The sequence below is a fragment of the Megascapheus bottae genome, chromosome 16, assembly GCF_031878675.1.
Source record: "Megascapheus bottae isolate mThoBot1 chromosome 16, mThoBot2.hap1, whole genome shotgun sequence".
In the NCBI taxonomy this organism is placed as follows: Eukaryota; Metazoa; Chordata; class Mammalia; order Rodentia; family Geomyidae; genus Megascapheus; species Megascapheus bottae.
The window spans coordinates 28,767,426-28,786,038 of record NC_143524.1 but is presented as its reverse complement, the minus strand read 5'-3'; the positions used below and the strand labels follow the sequence as shown (position 1 = coordinate 28,786,038).

General features: G+C 38.2%; 1 long non-coding RNA gene across 1 annotated transcript in view; it reads left to right on the top strand.

Annotated features, from left to right (window-relative positions):
• The first annotated feature begins 435 nt into the window (after positions 1-435).
• The window catches only part of LOC150053062 (uncharacterized), a 47,268-nt gene continuing 29,090 nt past the window's right edge, over positions 436-18,613 (top strand). The window contains exons 1-3 of the long non-coding RNA XR_016538149.1: positions 436-507; positions 13,079-13,331; positions 15,622-15,751. This is a non-coding gene — a long non-coding RNA (uncharacterized LOC150053062). The remainder of the gene's footprint in view (positions 508-13,078; positions 13,332-15,621; positions 15,752-18,613) is intronic.

Genomic DNA, 18,613 nt, shown 5'->3' with positions numbered 1-18,613 from the left:
GTTCACCCTGGCCTTGCCCTTGGGCTGCACCCCTGGCATCCAGGCCGGTGGCCTGATGCCTGGACGTGGGAGCTCCACGATGCGGGGCTGTGGTCTGACTTGCAGCCATGCTTGGATGTCTCTTCCTCCAAGGCTGCTAAAGCCTCCCTCCCCGGGTGCTGATGGGACCAAGTCTCCCTCCAGGAGGTCCATGCCATACCTCCCAATGGTGTCTGCTCCCCACTACCCTGTGCCCCCGCCTTGCTTTCTCCAGCCTCCTGCACCTGGCAGGGTTGATGTGGGTGGTGGTTTGGTGTTGGAAGGGAACTGGATATTGAATTTCTGGCTCTAGCCAGGCAAGTGGAAATGCAGATGTGATTGGAAAGGGAAGGCTGCAGGCAGGCAAAGCCTTTGGTTTCCCAGGTTCATTTGCATTCTCCCCCTCCCCACCAGTGACAAAGGAGGCCAAGCCCAGGAGGATTCTCCCGGGACTACACCTGGGAAGCAGCATTGTTGAAGAGACATCAGGTACCCACTAACTAATCAATGACGTCTGCCCTTAAAAGAACAGGCAGGCAGCTCGTGTCTGTTGAATATTGTGTCTGTGGGGAGAGGAGAAGGCAGCTCTGGTAATGGTTTGATTTATTAAATTCGGGAACGAGTCCTGCTTTATGCATTTTATTTTCCTCCTGATGGATGAGGAGGACATGAACTGGATTTTGCAGATGTGCCATGCAAACCTCCTCATCCTCCCCCACCCTTTCATGGCCTAGTGTTTACTAGAACTGGTCTGAATTTTGTATCTTTTTAGTTTGACAATGCAAAGTAGTGCAATCTGTTTTTACAGTGATGCAGTTCAAAGTTAATGTTATAGAAGTTTAGACAGAAAAGATGTTAAGAAGGGCATATGATGTGGTTTGAAAGTATGGAAAAAATCCAGAGTATTTCCTCTGCCTGAGCAAATGTCATTAAAAATAATTATCAGAGTTATGGAATCTAAGAGTTAAAAAAATCGTTGTGTAGCATCAACTTTTGCAGGTGAAGAAAGATTTTGAAGAGACTGAGAATTAATTCCCCAAGGTCACAAAAGCATAAGGATATAAGACCTGCTTTTCTAATCTGACTGCTCTAAATATAGAAAGAGCTGTAAGGGAATAAACACAGTAATAACCAAACTGTTTTCAAGCCTCTTCATACTCTTATTAAACAGTTACTGAAGTCTCATCAGCGGTTTTGTTTATGTGACTTCCATCTATCAGTGTTGACCTTCCTACAAATAAAACTTAAACACTAAGAAGAAAAATACTAATGAATCTATTTGAAAATAGCAGTAAAGCATTACAGGTTAACTTAGTCTTGGGAAAAAAAATTAGAGGAAGGACTTAGCTTTACTGGATTGCAAATTTAATATAAACCAAGCAGATGTAGTCTCATCCTTGCTTCTGCACTCCATCTAATTTACTGTGTGGTCTTGATTGATGTTTATGAGGGAGTTTCCCCTTCTTTCATACACTGGAAGTTGGTCTGTTTGAACATTACAACAGTTTTCGAGAACTCTCAGCTCCTGATATACTCTGGGAATATTTTAATTATCGGCTCATTAGTGAGGACAAAATAACTTTATTTGTAATGTTTGCGAGTTTCTCTGATATGAATACTACCAGTTCAACACCAGGAAGAGATGAAGAATAGCAAACTCATGATGTTATCTTTTTGACAGTAGTGAGGTTTGGAAAAAGGGCCTGGAGCTTGCAAGGCAAGTCTTCTATACTTAAGCCATTCCCCCAAACCTTTTTGCTTTGTGTTTTGTGATGGGGTCTTGTACTTTTTGATGGTGGACTGCCTCTAACAAAGATTCTCTTAATTCTAGCTCCCACATAGCTGGGATGGAAGTCATGCCCAACCACAACCCAGCCTGAGTGCATTATTATAATGTGTTTCTACCATAAAAATACAATGAGTTAAACTGGGCCCCAGTGGCTCATGCCTATAATCCTACCTACACAGGAGGCTGAGCTCTGAGGAGCACTGACTGAATCCAGCCCAGGCAGGAAAGTCTATGAGACTGATCTCCAATTAACTACCATAAACAAAAACAAAAACAAAAACAAAAAACTGTGGCTCAAGTGGTGGAGCACTAGCCTCAGCATAGATGCACAAGGACTCTACCCAGAGGCAATCGGTTAAATAAACTCTGCCACTTGAGCCATAGCACCACTTCTAGCTTTTTCTGTGTATGTGGTACCAAGGAATCAACCCCAGGGCTTCATCCATGCTAGGCAAGCACTCTACCAGTAGGCCACACTCTTGGCCCCTGTTACTTGTTTTTGTTTTGTTTTGTTTTGTTTTTTCTTTAAATGCTACAGATTTTCAATACGGCTTGGACCTATTTTGTGTAGCACATCTCTTAAAGATGGACAGTGGAGATGTCAGCAGTGGAAAAATAATTCTTCTGTGGTCAGAATGCCAAAGCCCTCTCTTAGCATCCCAGTCTATTTTATTCATGCTTTTTTTTCTATCATCTAAGAGTTTGGAAAAGAAGGTGTTGAGGTAATGAAGAAGAAATGAAAGTCAGTTTGGATGACTTTCCTAGGATTAACCTAATGAGTATAGATGGAAGCTCCAGAGTTCAGTTCCTCAGCTGTATAAATGACAATTAGCAACACCATGAGCTTGGGTAAGACAATGAAAACTCAAAATTAAGTATCTTTAATATCATCTGTACCTCTTTCTTTTTTTCTATTGGTCGCAGGGACCTGGGTGCTTTCAGCTCTACCACTCTACTACTTTGAGCCGCAGCACGATTTCCAGTTTTCTGGTGGTTAATTGGAGAAAAGAATCTTACAGACCTTAGTGCCTGGGATGGCTTTGAACTGTGATCTTCAGATCTCAGCCTCTTGAGTAGCTAGGATTACAGAAATCAGTCCTTGGCATCTGGATCATCTGTACTTCTAAAATCATCTTTCCAGACCTGCCATATAGTCTGCAGATATTCCTCTTGACCATACAAAGGAAAGACCCCTTCATACCCATACAACACTACTGGTAGGACCTAAGCTATGGATTCAGCCCAAGTGTCCATCGCAGAAGAGCATGCTAAGACAATCTCGGCTATAGCAAGGATAAATCACAGCGAGTGTCAGAGCCAGGTGTTCAATTTATATATGGTGAGGAGAAGGAAAGAGAATAGGTAGAAGTTTAAAGAGGGTAATTCAAAAAGGTAGATCATGAGAAGGGAATTAGGGATGGTGTGAAATGGCAGGGAACCTGGATAGCTGAACTAGAAGCCAGTACTTCTCATATGCAAAGTCTTTGTGTACATCCTCTTTCACTCTCTTCACCTACCCCTTTCATATGCACCCCTGTCAGCACCTGTCCCCTAACATAGCTTGTTTTTAATTTCCTATTATTCATGACAAGAATGCAAATTTTGGCACATCTTAAACGTACAAAGCAGTTTCACCATCTTGTCTCACATGGTTCAATAGCTTTTAGTTTGGTTATGTCATCTTCATTCATACGTGATACAAATTCTGATACTGTCAGTATATAAAACCAACTTCCTCTCTCAGGAACGTGCAGTGAGCTGTAAGGTTTGAAGCCACATTTTGTTATGCATGAAATATACTGATGTTTGTCTAGTGCCAATGAGACTTAGCAATTTGGAAGTTAGGGTCCTTAGTAAGGGTGCTTTAATTCCACAATTTCACTACAGAAGCTTGATGGAGAAAAAATGGGCATAACTGAATTTGAAAGAGGTTTTTTCCCCAATATTCAAAACAAATAATGCACAGTAATTGTACATATTTGGGGTATAGTAGGATAATTTGATATAGATATATAAAAGATAGTCATCATCAAATGAAGATATTAGTAATCTCTTTCCTTACAGATGGAGTCTTTGAAATCCATGAAATATTATGAATATGTTATATATTCATACTATAAGTATATCATATAAATATATAATTATAATATATTATAAATATCTTATAAATTCTAAAACACTAGAAACTACCTCCACATATCAGACTCTATTATCTGGTCTCTATGTATTTTCCTTTCCCTAAACATTCTAGGCTTCATCACATGCTATCTTCTTTTTTTTTTTTTTTAAGGAAACAAGAGATATTTATTATTTTCTATTGTTGCTGCTTTTGATTTCTTTTCCTTTTGTCTTTTTTGTTTGTAGTTGGGAGGGTTAGGGTGTTACAGAAAGGATGGAACAAAAGATGAAAAAATATAACAGTGGGACACATTATATACTGTGTGGAAAATTACAGGAGGGAACAAAATGGGAGAGACTGAGGGAAGGAGAGACGAGGGTCAAAAAAAGTTGACTCATTACATGACATGCTATCTTCTATTTTAGAACATTATTCTTCATTATAAACTTCAAGGGAAGCTCAGCTTCACCTCACTGCTATGTAACTTTGATTCCTCTATATCATGCCCCCTAATATTTTATAACAAACTATCATCCACCAGGTCCATCTTGCAAAACATTTAACATCATCTCAGTTTAAACCCATGTAGATATTCCATCAAATTTACCATTAAATAAGTTCAATACTTGCTTACAAATTTGTCTTTCACACAAAATTTGGCTGTATTTGTGCAAAAACCTCAAGTATACATTTATGACTTTTAACTACTCAAATTTATACTAAATACAAAAAGTTATTATCACCAGACAGTTTTCTTCTAACTTTTATAAAGCACTTAAAGCCTAATCCCCACCTTGTATCTGATTATTTCTTTTTGAAAATTGTTATTATAAAAGTAATATACAGAGAGCTTACAATTATTTTAATTCAAGTAATGAGTACATGTCTTTTTGGACATGTCATTCCTTCCTTCACTCGCTCCTGTTTTTGTTTTAAATTTTATACTCATGTAGACAAGTTTTATCTTTGCCAGAATTTCATTAAAATAAATTCAGAGAGTTACAGATTTTTATGGCTAGTTTTGTGCATCAACTTGATTAGGTTGCATAGTCATTTAATCAAACACTATTGTAGAGATTTCTGTGTAGGTAGTAGTTTATAGCAATGCTAAAGCTACTTTAAACAAGCCAGGTTTTTTTTTTAGTGTTGTAGGACCTCTTTGAGTCAGAAATCTGAGATACAAAAGTGAGGTTTCTAAAGAGGCAGTATCTCAAGATATTTGAGGTTTCTCAAGAAGGTCAGTCCTTCCTGAGCTTCCAGTCTGCTGACCTACACCTCAGATGTCACCCTTATGAGTTCCCACAATCATGTGAGATGATTCCTTAAAACAAATCATATGCTTTCTAAATTTTTGGTTCTGTCTAGATTTGTCAAATTATTAATCAAACCTCTAAAGATGATTTATAGAAAGTTATTTATGAATGATATTTCCACTTATCTTGAGTAATTATCTTTGAGAGGAATTTCTATGTCAGGAAATAAATACAGATTTAATATCATGAGAAACCATCACACCTCTTTTTTTTGAAGTAAATGAAACATTCGTTATTTCCATTAACCTGTATTTGAATTCTAATTGCTCCATGTTTTAATCATTATTTATGATGGTCCTTTCAATTTTGGATACTCCTGTGAGTGGGTAGCTATAGATCATTATTGATTAATTTGAATTACCCCACAGTACATCTCTTCATGTATCTCTTGAACATTTGTAATTTCTCCCAAGATGTCTGTTGAAAACCAGGTATTTCTTCTCCAGATCTATGATGTATGGTTTAAATGTTTTTGCATATACGTGTCTTGAGAGCACCTTATCTTTAGCAAGTCTGGCTTTTATTAACATATCCCTCGAGAACTAACAAAATCACTATCTTCTCTGGTGGAGATCATTTATTAGGCAAACATTGCAGATTTGAAGATAAAGTGACAAAACACTGCTTGAAGAATACTAACTCCCATTCCTCTAAATTCTTCAGGTGAATTGAATTACCCTATAGCTCCCCCCACTAAACACATACATGTTAGACATTTAATGTCTTCATTTTTAACTTAAACTCTGATCTTTCTGTCTACTGCCAATTTAATCCACCATTTGCCATCACATACTTTGAGTTGTGCTTCATGACACACGCTATTCTTATGACTTATATCTTTACTTGTGTTTTCTATTGCTACAGCCACAAAGCAGCTTCCAGGCAATATTCCTCAGAAATTATTTGTACAAAAGAAAATGGCACAGACTCTAATGTGTACATAAGTGTACCAAATATCCTCTCTCTTACCCAGATCATTCCTGCCTTATTCTAGTAATGAAAATACATTGTTGAAATAATGGTTTAATTTTCAACAACAGAATCATTGTTGAGGTATGCTGGAAACGAGAAGAGCTCTCAAGTTACCCTCTTCGTCACTGTTATAAGTTAGACATCTCTCCTAACGGCTATACCTTTGTTACAGAAGCTAGGTCCTCTTTGGTAAAGCTCTCTTTGGTTATCCACACACAGAGAAACTTCGTGATCTACAGAAGTTCAACAGGAGAACCCTTAGTAATACCAACAGCTCTTTTGCTGAGACAATCTCCCATTTCTGACAGTGGTACATGCTATTTCTCAACAGTTACTTTTCTTTTTCAGGGTATGTTGAAAGAACATAATCTTAAAAGAGAAAGGAAAAGTGTGTGTTGCTCATTCGTAAATATTCTTAACAATGGAGGATGTAACACTTCCTTGATTAAATCTGAAGAGTTAGGAAACTCCTTGGTCTCTTTTACTTATCTTCTTTAGCACTTACTGAGCTGATTCAAGCCTGGACCATCCCCCAAATTGGAAATCAATTGTACTACCTGTCCAAGAGACCTGCCTTAACAGTGTTTGAAAGATGAAATACAGACCTATCTCATCGGAGATAGTGCTCTGAGGCATTTTTGTTTGAAGTACTTGAAAATATTCAGTTACATATAAATTACTGTGGAATTTTCTGGGCTAGAAAATTAGTGTAGGAGTGTAGATATCTGCATATAGAACATTCACAGGCTTGAGGAAATTGCTTTGATTTAATTTTCTAAGTTTGAGTTGACCAGATAGGTACAAAATCTATTCTTACTTCTGGAATCTCTTGGGGTTCCTTGTAGTCCAGAGTCCATATTCTTATTAAGTTGTTGCCACTACCATATCCCTTGGCCTATTTGCCATATGGGACCATATGGGACAAAGTAAGAGAGAATTGTTTCAAGAGAGAAGCCATAGACTTGTGAAAGTCAAAGATTGGGAGTATCATATTGGGTCTGCAGTATTCCTGTCACTAGAAAGGGATATGTGAGACAGTGTGAGGACAGAAAGAGGGGGCTATACAAGGACATGGTTACATGTAAACGTATGTCATTGGGAACTATGCATGAAGCCACCTGTCAAACTCCTTAATCCCTTGGCATCTTCTTTCTTAGGAATTTATAATGCTCTGTTGAAACACTGCTGGGTTGAATGCTGGGCAAATAAATCAGACTTCAGAAAGGACTCTGGGACCTAAGAAACAGTAGGAGGAAAGGTAAAACCCAAAGAGGTCTAACAACTGTATTCCTACAAAGGAGACAGGGATTGGAGGGCAAGTGTGAAGCTGCTACTGGGACTCTATATCCTCATCAGCTCTCCGTCTTCCTGATCACTATTTTGTATTCACTCTATTTCCTGTATGTTTCTCTTACTTGTCTTGTTCGTTTTGTGCCACAGACATTTGTTAAAATGTTTGTTTCCTTCACCAAACTGTGAGCTCTATATTAACTTAACATTTGGATCTTTTTGGTGTCTGTATCTGGGCCAATAATCAGCACAGTGGTCTGCATACTGGAATTCACGTTCCCAAAGGTTGGAATTAAAGTCAACGAACCTAGTCAATCTCTAGTGCTCTGCTTGGATAGCAGGTCAGCCTGTGTTTTCTGCCTATTAATCAACAATAGATAAAGATAGCACAGTTTGTGGCCCTCATTAGCTCCTTATAAACCACTTTTCTGTAAAGAATAAGCCATTAAATTGGAGCCATGTTCCCAAGAAAGTACATTTATCAAGTGCAAAGCAAGGAGAAAATGAAAGAATGAGGTCACAAGGAAAGAAGAAATCAGGATGAACTTCAGTATCTGCCTGTGTTGAAACCTGGCTGAGGCACCAAGAAGCCAAGGAATCAGACCCAATTCGACCAATATTTTCTTCATTCCATTTTTATGTGGGATGGAGACGATGATGCTTTGTCATTACATAATTGGTGCCATTGGTCATGGAATCATTTGCAGAGTGTAGGTATGATATTATGGGCAACTTAATGACTCCCAAAGGAGGGAGGGTCTGCAAGTTTCCAGGTTCAGGTCCACTGCTGCCTTCTCAATTCCACTGGAGGGAAGCTATGTTATATAGCAGATATAGTCCAGCAAGTTCACTATCATCGCAAGGGCTGCTGATCTCTTCCCTCATACTACAGTGATCTGTGGTTTGCTGAGGCAGAGTGTGGTTTGGTGGGTTGAGCTGGCTGCCTTCTGTAGCAGATGAGCAGAGCATATGCTACTCCCTGTTTTCTAAAAAGGAAGCAATGCAGCATCAGACTTTTTCTCCTTTTTTGGTAGAGGATCTTAGCTTAAAACCAAGAGGCTTGGGGCCAGGAGTTTGGCCCAGTGGTAGAGTGCTTGCCTAGCATGCACAAAGACCCAAATTTGATTCCCTGACACCACCTACATAGAAAAAGCTGGAAGAGGTGCTGGGGCTCAAGTGGTAGGGCCCTGGCCTTGAAAAATCCCAAGCTTCGACTTCAAGCTCCAGGACTGGCAAAGAAAGAAACAAAAACAAGACAAAACAAAACAAAACAAAGAGGTTTGCCTTTCATAGCCATTATATGTGGAACCCTCGAGGCACTACTTAGAATTCACACTCACCACGCAAGTACTCTCTGGTGTATGGCACAAAATTATTCATATGCCAGTTTTCAAGCCTAAAACCAAATTGTTTAAATTATTTAGGCTGTAATCACACTTCATTACTTTTTAACTAAAAAGCTCATTGCACTTGGGTGACAATCTCAATGCAGTTTGCGTAATTTCAAAAAGCCAGAGAAAGCCTGCATTTGGGGAACCATATTTTTTAAAAGGCAGAACATTATTAAGGATCTTCCTTCAATTTATATTATAAAGTGTCACACATACGTAATTAACTTAAAAAAATAATGTTCTTTTACTAGCACATTCGTATTGTGCACTGTGATTTTTCAATACATGAAAACCGGGTAGTTCACAATCTTTTATTGGGTAGATAAGATCTGAAAGAGAGGAATACAAAGGCTCTGGGAACTATTCTTAAGCAATAATTTTCTGGCTATATATATACATGCAGCTGTTTACTTTAAAAATAAAAATGAGATTTTTTGCCTTTTCTTAGATATTATGATTAAATCCAAAGATTCACAGTGGAATTTTTTTCTCCAACCACTTCAGAACCATTATTCTACTAAATTTTTTCAGCAAAGAAAATTCTGCTGGATCATCCTATACTAGTCAAAACAAATTATCCCAAAGGTGTTCTCAACAGCACAAAAAAAAGCTTTCTGAACAAGATCTTTTTCCTCTCAATTGGGACTTAAATCATTTCCCCCCCAAAAGTATTTCCCAAGGAAAAGAAACTCAGAATGTCTTTGAGGTTTTTACTGGCAGGTTTTTAGCAAGACTTTTCATCCTTTTCAGAGAGCAATAAAGCTCGATCCAGCTGAGAGAGTTTTCTTTTACCTTCTAAAAAAAAAAGCCAAGTCCCTCCATGTTTATCTTGCTTGAAAAATTTTTATATTTCTGTGGTCTAAAAGCAATTTTATTTTATTTTTATTGTTTTTCACAGGGTATGATACGGGCTCCTCCACCAGACTGTCTCTTGAATGACTTGTACAAGAACCTTGATTAGAGTAGCATATATTTTGCTAGGTCTGTGGCATGGCCAAGGGACAACCACTCCCCAGATCTGCTACTACCTGCTTACATTATTGAGTAGGACTTTGAAGAAGTCCTTCCTCCCACAGAGTTTAATCTAGTTTATAAACTGGAAAGATTGCAACAACACGATTTCTGAAATCATTCTGTAGAAAGCAGTAATCTTTCACATCCGGCTAAGTATTCTTCAGTTGAATAAAAGCTCCTGTGATCAGAGATGTGAGAAATGCTTCCCCAAAGTACTCCTTGTCTGAATATTAAAACCTGGGAAATGCCTTTTGACAAGCAAATCTGTGAACAGCAGCATTCTTCAAACTTAACCCTTACTGTCCATCATATAAGTCAGGACAGATCAGGATAGACATTCTCCAATTAAAATTACATGCATCCACATTGCATTGGCTTACAAAGAGAAAATCTCTCTCTCTTCTTTTTCTTTCCTTCCTTCATCCCTCCCTCCCTCCTCCCTTCTCTCCCTCCCCTTCTCTCTCTCCTTCACACACACAAACACATATGTACCCACACTCCATTGTATGTGTATAATTGCCTCTAGCTGGGGAGAGCAACTGTTTCAAAGCTGCTTGGGGATACCATCGGATAAAATAGACCCTAATATGATGACTGAGGTTCATTGTGTAGAAAAGAAATAGCGGGTGTTTTAGAAGGGAATGAATCCAGTCATTAAATGTTCCGATGCAAATATGATGCAAATATGCAAAACTGATTCCCATTAGCCAGAAGAAGGTATATGACCCTGGCAAACTACAAAGGAGACTGGGAGCACCCAGAGGTAAATAAAATAGGATAGTAATGAGCAGAACTAATGTGAAAACATTCGATTAGAAAAGTGCTAAATAACTTGGAGAACTGCATCTCTGAAAACTCTTCTGTGGATGTCTCCGAAGAGCTTTCCCAGCTCTGAAAGCATCAGCACAATTAGATTTTCTGATTCAGTTAGTGGTGTTAGTGTGTTTCCTTTTCTGGGAAGGGAAAGGAGGACCCACCTTTCTTTCTTTTGTTTTAAGTTGCAGTAAAACATACGTAATATGAAATAAAAGCACCTTCTTTTAGAAGCCAAACTTTTATCAGATGGGGCATATAGTGGCAGTGAGACATTTTCTGAGCACTGGTTCATAGAAAGCCTCTCTTGCTGCCAGACACTGCACAGAGACTACTTACCATTGGAAGCTAGATTTGTACCTTCAGATTAGGAGAGAGAAAAAAAAATCCTTGCCTGAGACTAAATCCTCTTGAAACCCAGATACAGGCAGAGATTCTGGGCCAATCTGTTAGCCACAGTTTGGTAGTGAGGGCTTCTATCCACTTCCTAGTTCCTATCACATTTCTACAGATGAGCTAGGAAAGGTCTCATCCGCTAGAAATATCATTTTATATGTAGTCCTAAGCAATTTGACATCTGTTATATTTTGCACTTGCAATTAATGTGAAATCTACTGTGCTCATCAAAAATGAGAAATACGCTAGGTGCTGAAAACATCAATAAGATAATGCCTTCACTATTTCACTTCCCTGCTAACCATCTCTTTGTTCTCTTCCATTTGTACAATAAAAGCTCATTGCTTTCTAGTGGAATCCTATAACTGCAAGCAGTCTTATAAAAACAAGCAGCTCATCTCTAGCATGGCACAATTTTCTTCCAAAAGTAGGGACACGATTTATAGTGTTGGAGTGAGCTGATGACTTGGCACCAGTAAAAGAAGGTCAATCTATCTACTGCTCATTCTGACCAATTGACCAATATGGAATTCAGTGGCCAGTGTGATATTTAATTCATCAGAGTAAAGCCTGAGGGTATAATAAATTCATAGCTTTCTGCTTTTCCTTCCCTTCATACACACGTGATTTGTTTAGTGTTTATATGACATTGTTGGAATATCGGCAGATTTCTAAATGTTTTGAGATGCAAAATGTAGCTTAATACAGCACTGCTCATTGTCATGATGTGTGAATTTTTGCTAATAGGTCACGATTCTGACTTAAATATACATCACATCCTGAGACATTAATCAATTCCTATCGCTGAGAGAACACAGGCTTTTCCTACAGGCATGCAGAACTCCTATTCTGAAGAAAAGAATCCTAATAAGCAGCACATAGCTATTTTAGACCTCGAAGCTCTTAGCAGCAGCCCATCTTTTGTTTCAGTTTTGAAAGAAAAGCATTTATAAGAAGACAGTTGTGGTAGGTTCAGTCTTATTTTTTTTTAATAAAAGAATAAATACGGCAGTGGCATTGCATCCATATGAAATACTGATTGTTTGACGATTTATTGATTTCCAAATAATTTAGCTCCTAGACTACATAATGAAAAACCCCTCTTATGTGTAAAAATCTCTCCAAGCTTGAGTGCATCATCAAAAATTAATGGATTTATGAGTGGAAAAAGCCACAATATCCCTTTTCTCTTCGTGCTGTGCTGTCAAATACTGTTGAAATAATGGCATTTTCTCTTCCCTTGCTCTGGTTCCAAGGTAAAAGTCTCTTATTCCTCAGTTGAATTAAGCTACATTTTGAAGACCTTCAAATTTCCATATCAATCTGCAGCAAGACACCTTCAAAGTGTTTTCTTTTCCTTTTGTACCCCTTAATTATCTGCTCAGTACCATTAGGAAACCTAGTAACTTCTGAATTTAAAAGATGAGGTAACTGAGAACTAGAGTTTATGTTCCCAGTCAAAAGTATTTAGCTAAAAAGTGATTTGAGGGCCGGGAGTTTGGCCTAGTGGTTAAAGTGCTTGCCTAGCATGCATGAAGACCCGGGTTCGAACCTTAGTACCACATACATAGAAAAAAGCCAGAAGTGGTGCTGAGGCTCAAGTGGTAGAGCTCTGCCTTGAGAAAGTCCAAGGACAGTGCTCAGGCCCTGAGCTCAAGCCCAGGACTGGCAAAAAAAAAAAGTGATTTGACTTGGAAGGAAAAAATTAAACCTTCATGTTGTAAATCTAGAGTGTTCCCTTTTTATAGGAACTGATATTACAATTAGTTCCTTAGTGAAATACTTTGGGAATTATTTGTTTATGAAGTGAGCCCTTGGGTTTAACTAATAAACTCTTCAATTAAAAATAAATTTAAAAAGATGAAAATATATATCAAAATGAAAATTTGTAACAGGATATGTACAATAGGAAATCTAGACAGTTTAAAATTCTGATTTGTATTTTGGCTGTTTTTCTCCCCAGGATGAATGTTCTGCCCAAAAAAGATCTAACCTGAGGCTGGCAATTTCTTTGCAAGCAAGGTGTTTTCTTCATTGTGCAAAGGATATAAAGGATATATTCAGTGTATCCTCTTGCATCTTTAATCTAGACAATAAGGATCACTACACCTGCGAAAAATGAATCGGGCTTAATCACACTCATTGGATATAAATCACTTGGCCATTCTTACCTATGGATAGAATTCCTTGAAGACCATGCCCTTGTGAAGTACAAGGTGAACAACTTTTTCCAATTTGATGTGGCTTCATTGATATAGTCATTGATTCATACTGCTCAAACATACCTATTTTAAATGTGATGCTGAAGTATCTGTTTGTCACTACTTCACTTAATTAAAAAATTATTGTTCAGATATCAGTGTGAATATAGAGGTGTCTTTGATTAAGTGTTCTTAAGACTACATTACCCATGGCCTCAGATTTGTATATCATTTAACCCATATACTCTTCCTCGATTGTGGAGTGTTTGTTGGAATAATGAATCCTCCAAATTCAAAAAATTGACCATTGCAGCTCACCATGATACTCTCCCAGATAAATAAATTTTGTCTCCTTTAGCCCCCATCATACTTTTGATGAAACAATATATTATCTTTTGCTACCATATAAGCCACTGAGATCAAACTTAGTATTTTTTTGAATAAGAAAGTTGTGAATCAAAACATTAGCAAAAATGCCCTACTGTCTACAGTAGCAAAGCATGTTTGGATGGGAAGGGCTCTGGGTGTCTTCTTCTAATTCTTCCTTTCAGCTCTAAAGAGCTCCCTGAGCTTTGCACAGGCTGAGCTGGCAGCACTCTTAATAGAATTACATAGTAGATGCCACACACCAGTTCTAGACAGCTAACCAGCAACCTGTGCAAGCTACTGCACAGAATTGAGACCACTGTTCTCTCAGACATGGCAGAACAGGCTGCATACGTCATTCATTTCCCTCTTTTCCTCCTTCTCCTGTGTTAGTCTTGTCATTAATGCTGCCACAAAGTACTTGACATCAATACTTTCTATATGCTTGAATTTATTTCTCATTTATCTCAATGTTGAGAATGCCCAAGATCAAGATGTTCAGTGTTAGGTATGCCTCCCTTCCTTCTCCTTTCAAAAACAACATCCATGGCTGTATAGCCAGAAAGGATTATTGCTGTGTCTTCCCTACCTAGACAGAGGGGCAGAAAAGAATATATTTCTCAAGGACTTTATTCCTATCCTTGAGGGCCCTAGACTTACAAATTAACTACCTACCAAAGGCCCAACTTTTCTTAGATTGGTGATTAAATCTCATTACATGAACAATAGATATTCCTTCAGCTTCTTTCATGTATTTTTCATTGTATCTTATTGTTCGGATAATGTATAACGGGGTTACAGTTACATTCATCAGGTAATGGGTTCATTACTTCTCGAACCTCAATACCCCTTCTCATGTTTCTTTCTTCTAACTCTCTCCATTCCTTTTTCCCTTCCTTTGTTCTCTCTTTCTCTTTTTCTCTCTCTCTTCCTCTACCCTCCTATCTATCTGTCTTATTACCTTCTCTGCATCATTTTTCCCTTTTTGCTCATTAATAAAGACTTGATCTGGAACTTTTACTTCTTCTGTCTTATTTTCTCACCAGCAGCAAATTTTTATCCACAAGTAACTGAAATGTAGGCATAATTACCAGAAAGGAAATTCTTAAATGACAGTATAAGTTATTTTTCAGTGTGATATAAATTCTTTGTCAGTGGCGCTCCACCCATTTGTGAGATAATTAGAAAGAAAGCGGAAGGCATGAAAATAAAATGAAATGATATTGAGATAAATTCACAATAAAGTATTTTGGAATTTTCGACAACACATAATGAGTTATCTGTTTCTTAGTCTATGAATATTTCTTCACTATTTCTCATATTTTATAACCTAGTTTTATTGGATTTGTTAGTGGATAATAAAGTATAACTTGCACAGAAAATTGTAACAGAAACTGTTACAATTACATGTAACAGTTGAACGTAATTCATAAGCAGGAAATTCTTTATCAAAAATGTAATAGCTTGTTTATTGCAGAATTCTATTTGCTAAACTATTGGCAGATATTCTAACTAGAGCTTACGAAATTCAAATAAAATTGGAAAAATCTGACTAAAAATCTTTTTGATGACACAAAATATTTTGTTTCTAGGTTCAGACTGGCTGGTTTGGAATACCAGTTTAGCCACGTGCCTCTGTAAATATCTTCAATGTTCTGAACTCAGTTTCCTTCTCTGTCAAATGGGAGATGTGACACTTTCTAACATCAATTAGTCATAACGCAAACTAAGGAGAAACACTTCATATCACACATGTACAGTGAGCCTGGAGGAAGGGCATTTAGATATGGCTACAGCACACCTTTCTTCGAGAGGTGACTCTCAAATCCCTTCCTTTGACACACAACTCCAATGTTGGGTTTGCTTCCAGAGAATTAATTGCACAGACTATAGTTATGTGTTCTCTCTTTACTATGCTCTTGTCTTGTTTATTCTTTAGAAATCATCTGCTCAAGGAGAATACAGTTGCATGATACTACAACACAACAGAGTAAGACACCTATCTGTGGAAGAACCAAGGCTTGCAAGTGAATAGCCAGTGAGGAATGAATCCTCCCACTAAAAATCAGGTGAGTAAGTGAAGCTGGAAGCAGATCCTCCAGACTTCAGGTAATTAACCGGTTCATCCCGTTGACCGAATCTCCTAGAGACCCAGGGGCTGGCTACCTGTCTTCTGTGGACTCCTAACCTCCAAAAACAGTGTGATAATTAAGTTGGTTGCTTTAAGTTTGGTTCCTATTTCTTATGGAGCAATAGATGATAGTTAATATAATTATTACTGAAACTATTTGGTGTTGTTATTGCTCCTTCACTCTTAGTAGTGGGGGAGGTGAGTTTGTTTGTTGGTTTTTTTTTTTTTTTGGTCAGTCCTGGGGCTTGAACTCAGAGCCTGAGCATTGTCCTTGGGCATTCCTCAATTTTCCTCAAGGCTAGAGGCCTACCACTTCAGCCACAGCACCACTTTTGACTTTTTCTGTGTATGTGGTACCGAGGAATCGAACCCAGGGCTTTGTGCATGCTAGGGAAGCACTCTACCACTAGGCCAAACTCTCAGCCAACGGGGGAGGTTGTTTTGAGACATGAGTACATTCTTTTATCACTGGAATCTCATAAATCTAAAAGGCAAAGCTAGACAAACCAGGTTACAATAATGCTTTAACCCGCTTTGAGATCATTTCTCAAGTCAGAACTAGTTCTATGTTATGAGTTTATAAAACCAAATGGTAAATTTGCTACATGGACCACAATATATAGATATTGAGAGTAAAGAAATAGCCTGTGTATATTTACTGTTCGTAAATATGCATCACGTATTCTGAGTTCATCTATTCTATTTGATCACATGGGAGTCCCAATGCACAGGGTGAAAATTTTTCCTGGGGTGGTGCCAGAATGAGAATGTGGAGTGTATCTTATTTCCCTGAGAAAAGGAAGTCAGATTCCCAGTTAAAATGGAATCAAGCAACTCTTTTAAGTTGACCTGTTAGTGAAGTGAAGACACTAAGCCTTGTTTCCCATGGTGACTGATCATTTTTCATGGATATACACACACAAGCAACCCCCCAACACACACACCACAGCTGGATAACACATCTAACCTCAGTGGGACTCCATCAGGTATGCAGGGGCAGATAAAGCTAGATTAGGCTGTGGGTGACTCAGCACAGGTTGTGACAGTGTTAGGAAATTCAACTCCAGACCAAACCTGAGGATGCAGCAGCTGTTCTTTGTCTTCTGAACACTGCAAAGGCTTATCTGTTCTGATCAAGGTTGTCATCAGGAATAGAAAGACAAGATGAATGATTAACATAGCCCTAAAGGATTCTGATAGCCATTAAACATAATTTAATGTTTTTGTATTATCCATGAAGTAATACTTTCCAAGAACATTTTTTTCAGTGTGCAGTGTAAAAAATGATCAGCTAAAGTTATATGGATGTGTTGTAAATGTTTGTTTGAAGGGACTTTCTATCAATTGTTTTTTTAATAGTATGGAGATTTTATGTTCTAGCTACTGAAGAGTTTGAAGGATGCATTTCCCTCACTAGTAAAAGTCTTGGACATTTCTGCTTTATCGTCTGCAATTTAACAGCCATTTCAGCCACTTATCACTGTAAAAGGATACTATTGTTCTTACTAAAATGTTACTTGATTATAGAGGTCCAATTATTGGCTGTTCACTGGAGGTTAGAATGTGATTTTAAAAAGTACAAACCCAGGGCTGGGAGTTTTGCCTAGTGGTAGAGTGCTTGCCTAGCATGAACAAAGTCCCGAGTTCGATTCCTCGGTACCACATACATAGAAAAAAATCTGGACGTGGTGCTGTGGCTCAAGTGGTAGAGCACTAGCTTTGAGAAAAGTCCAAGGGCAGTGCTCAGGCCCTGAGTTTAAGCCCCATGACTGGAAAAAAAAGCACAAACCCAGTGGCTGGTGATGGGATTCCCAAATGCTAGCTAGGAACCTGATTTGGAGCTGTCTTGCATACCTGGAAGAATGGAGTCTATCTCCCAAACGGCTCTTGGCCACTTGTTGGTGAGTCTAAAGGAGAGATCTTTTTTCCTCCAGTGGTCCAAGAAGGACATGACAGACAAGCTATTGCCTGTATTTCAAGCACCAGGAAAATTCTGAGGTTGGTTACAGACAGCGAAACCCTACTGGACTCACAAAAAGGAACAGTTGGTAACAGAGCTGAAAGTACAGGTAGAATCCAAAGAACAGGGCATTTAGCAAGATTAACCTCTGAACATTTCTATTCCTATTTCTTGGCTGAGATCCCTGGAAGCAGACTTGTGATTTTTTAAAAAGAGTATCTGCTTGTAACTCTCTGAGTGGCCTAAGATAAGCTACACACACTCATTGGACAATTAGTGTGATATAAATGCTAACCTCAGAGGATGATACAAATAGTGAATATAATTAGGCATCTATATGTATGGTTACATAATAGGCTATAAGTCCCCAAAGTAATAATAATACAATGATCAATTTTATTTTCTATAAGGTCCACCCATATGCATATATTTTTTTCCAGTAGGGAAGGACCCATATCATGCTTTCAACATTCAAGACAATTATTGTTCTACCATTGAGCTCCCTCTCTAGGCACGTTTACTTTTAAGAGCAGAAAGGAGAATGTCATTCTTTACCAGGAGAATGACAAAAGCCAAGTTTTCATGGTGTGTGTGTGTGTGTCCTGGAATGTAAGAGGATTCAGAAACTCTTCACTGGCTATTCATAGCTGGCTCAGCTCTGATGTGTCTGATCAGGCTTCATTGACATTGAGAATATGAAAGACTTTGGTTGTCAGGAAATCTACAAAGACCACGGGGAGAAACAGATTCCCAGGAATTCACCTGAATCTACAGCTAACCCTAGAGCTACCACATTGAAGTTCTTAGGCACATTGCACAGTGTCTTATACTCTTTCCTAA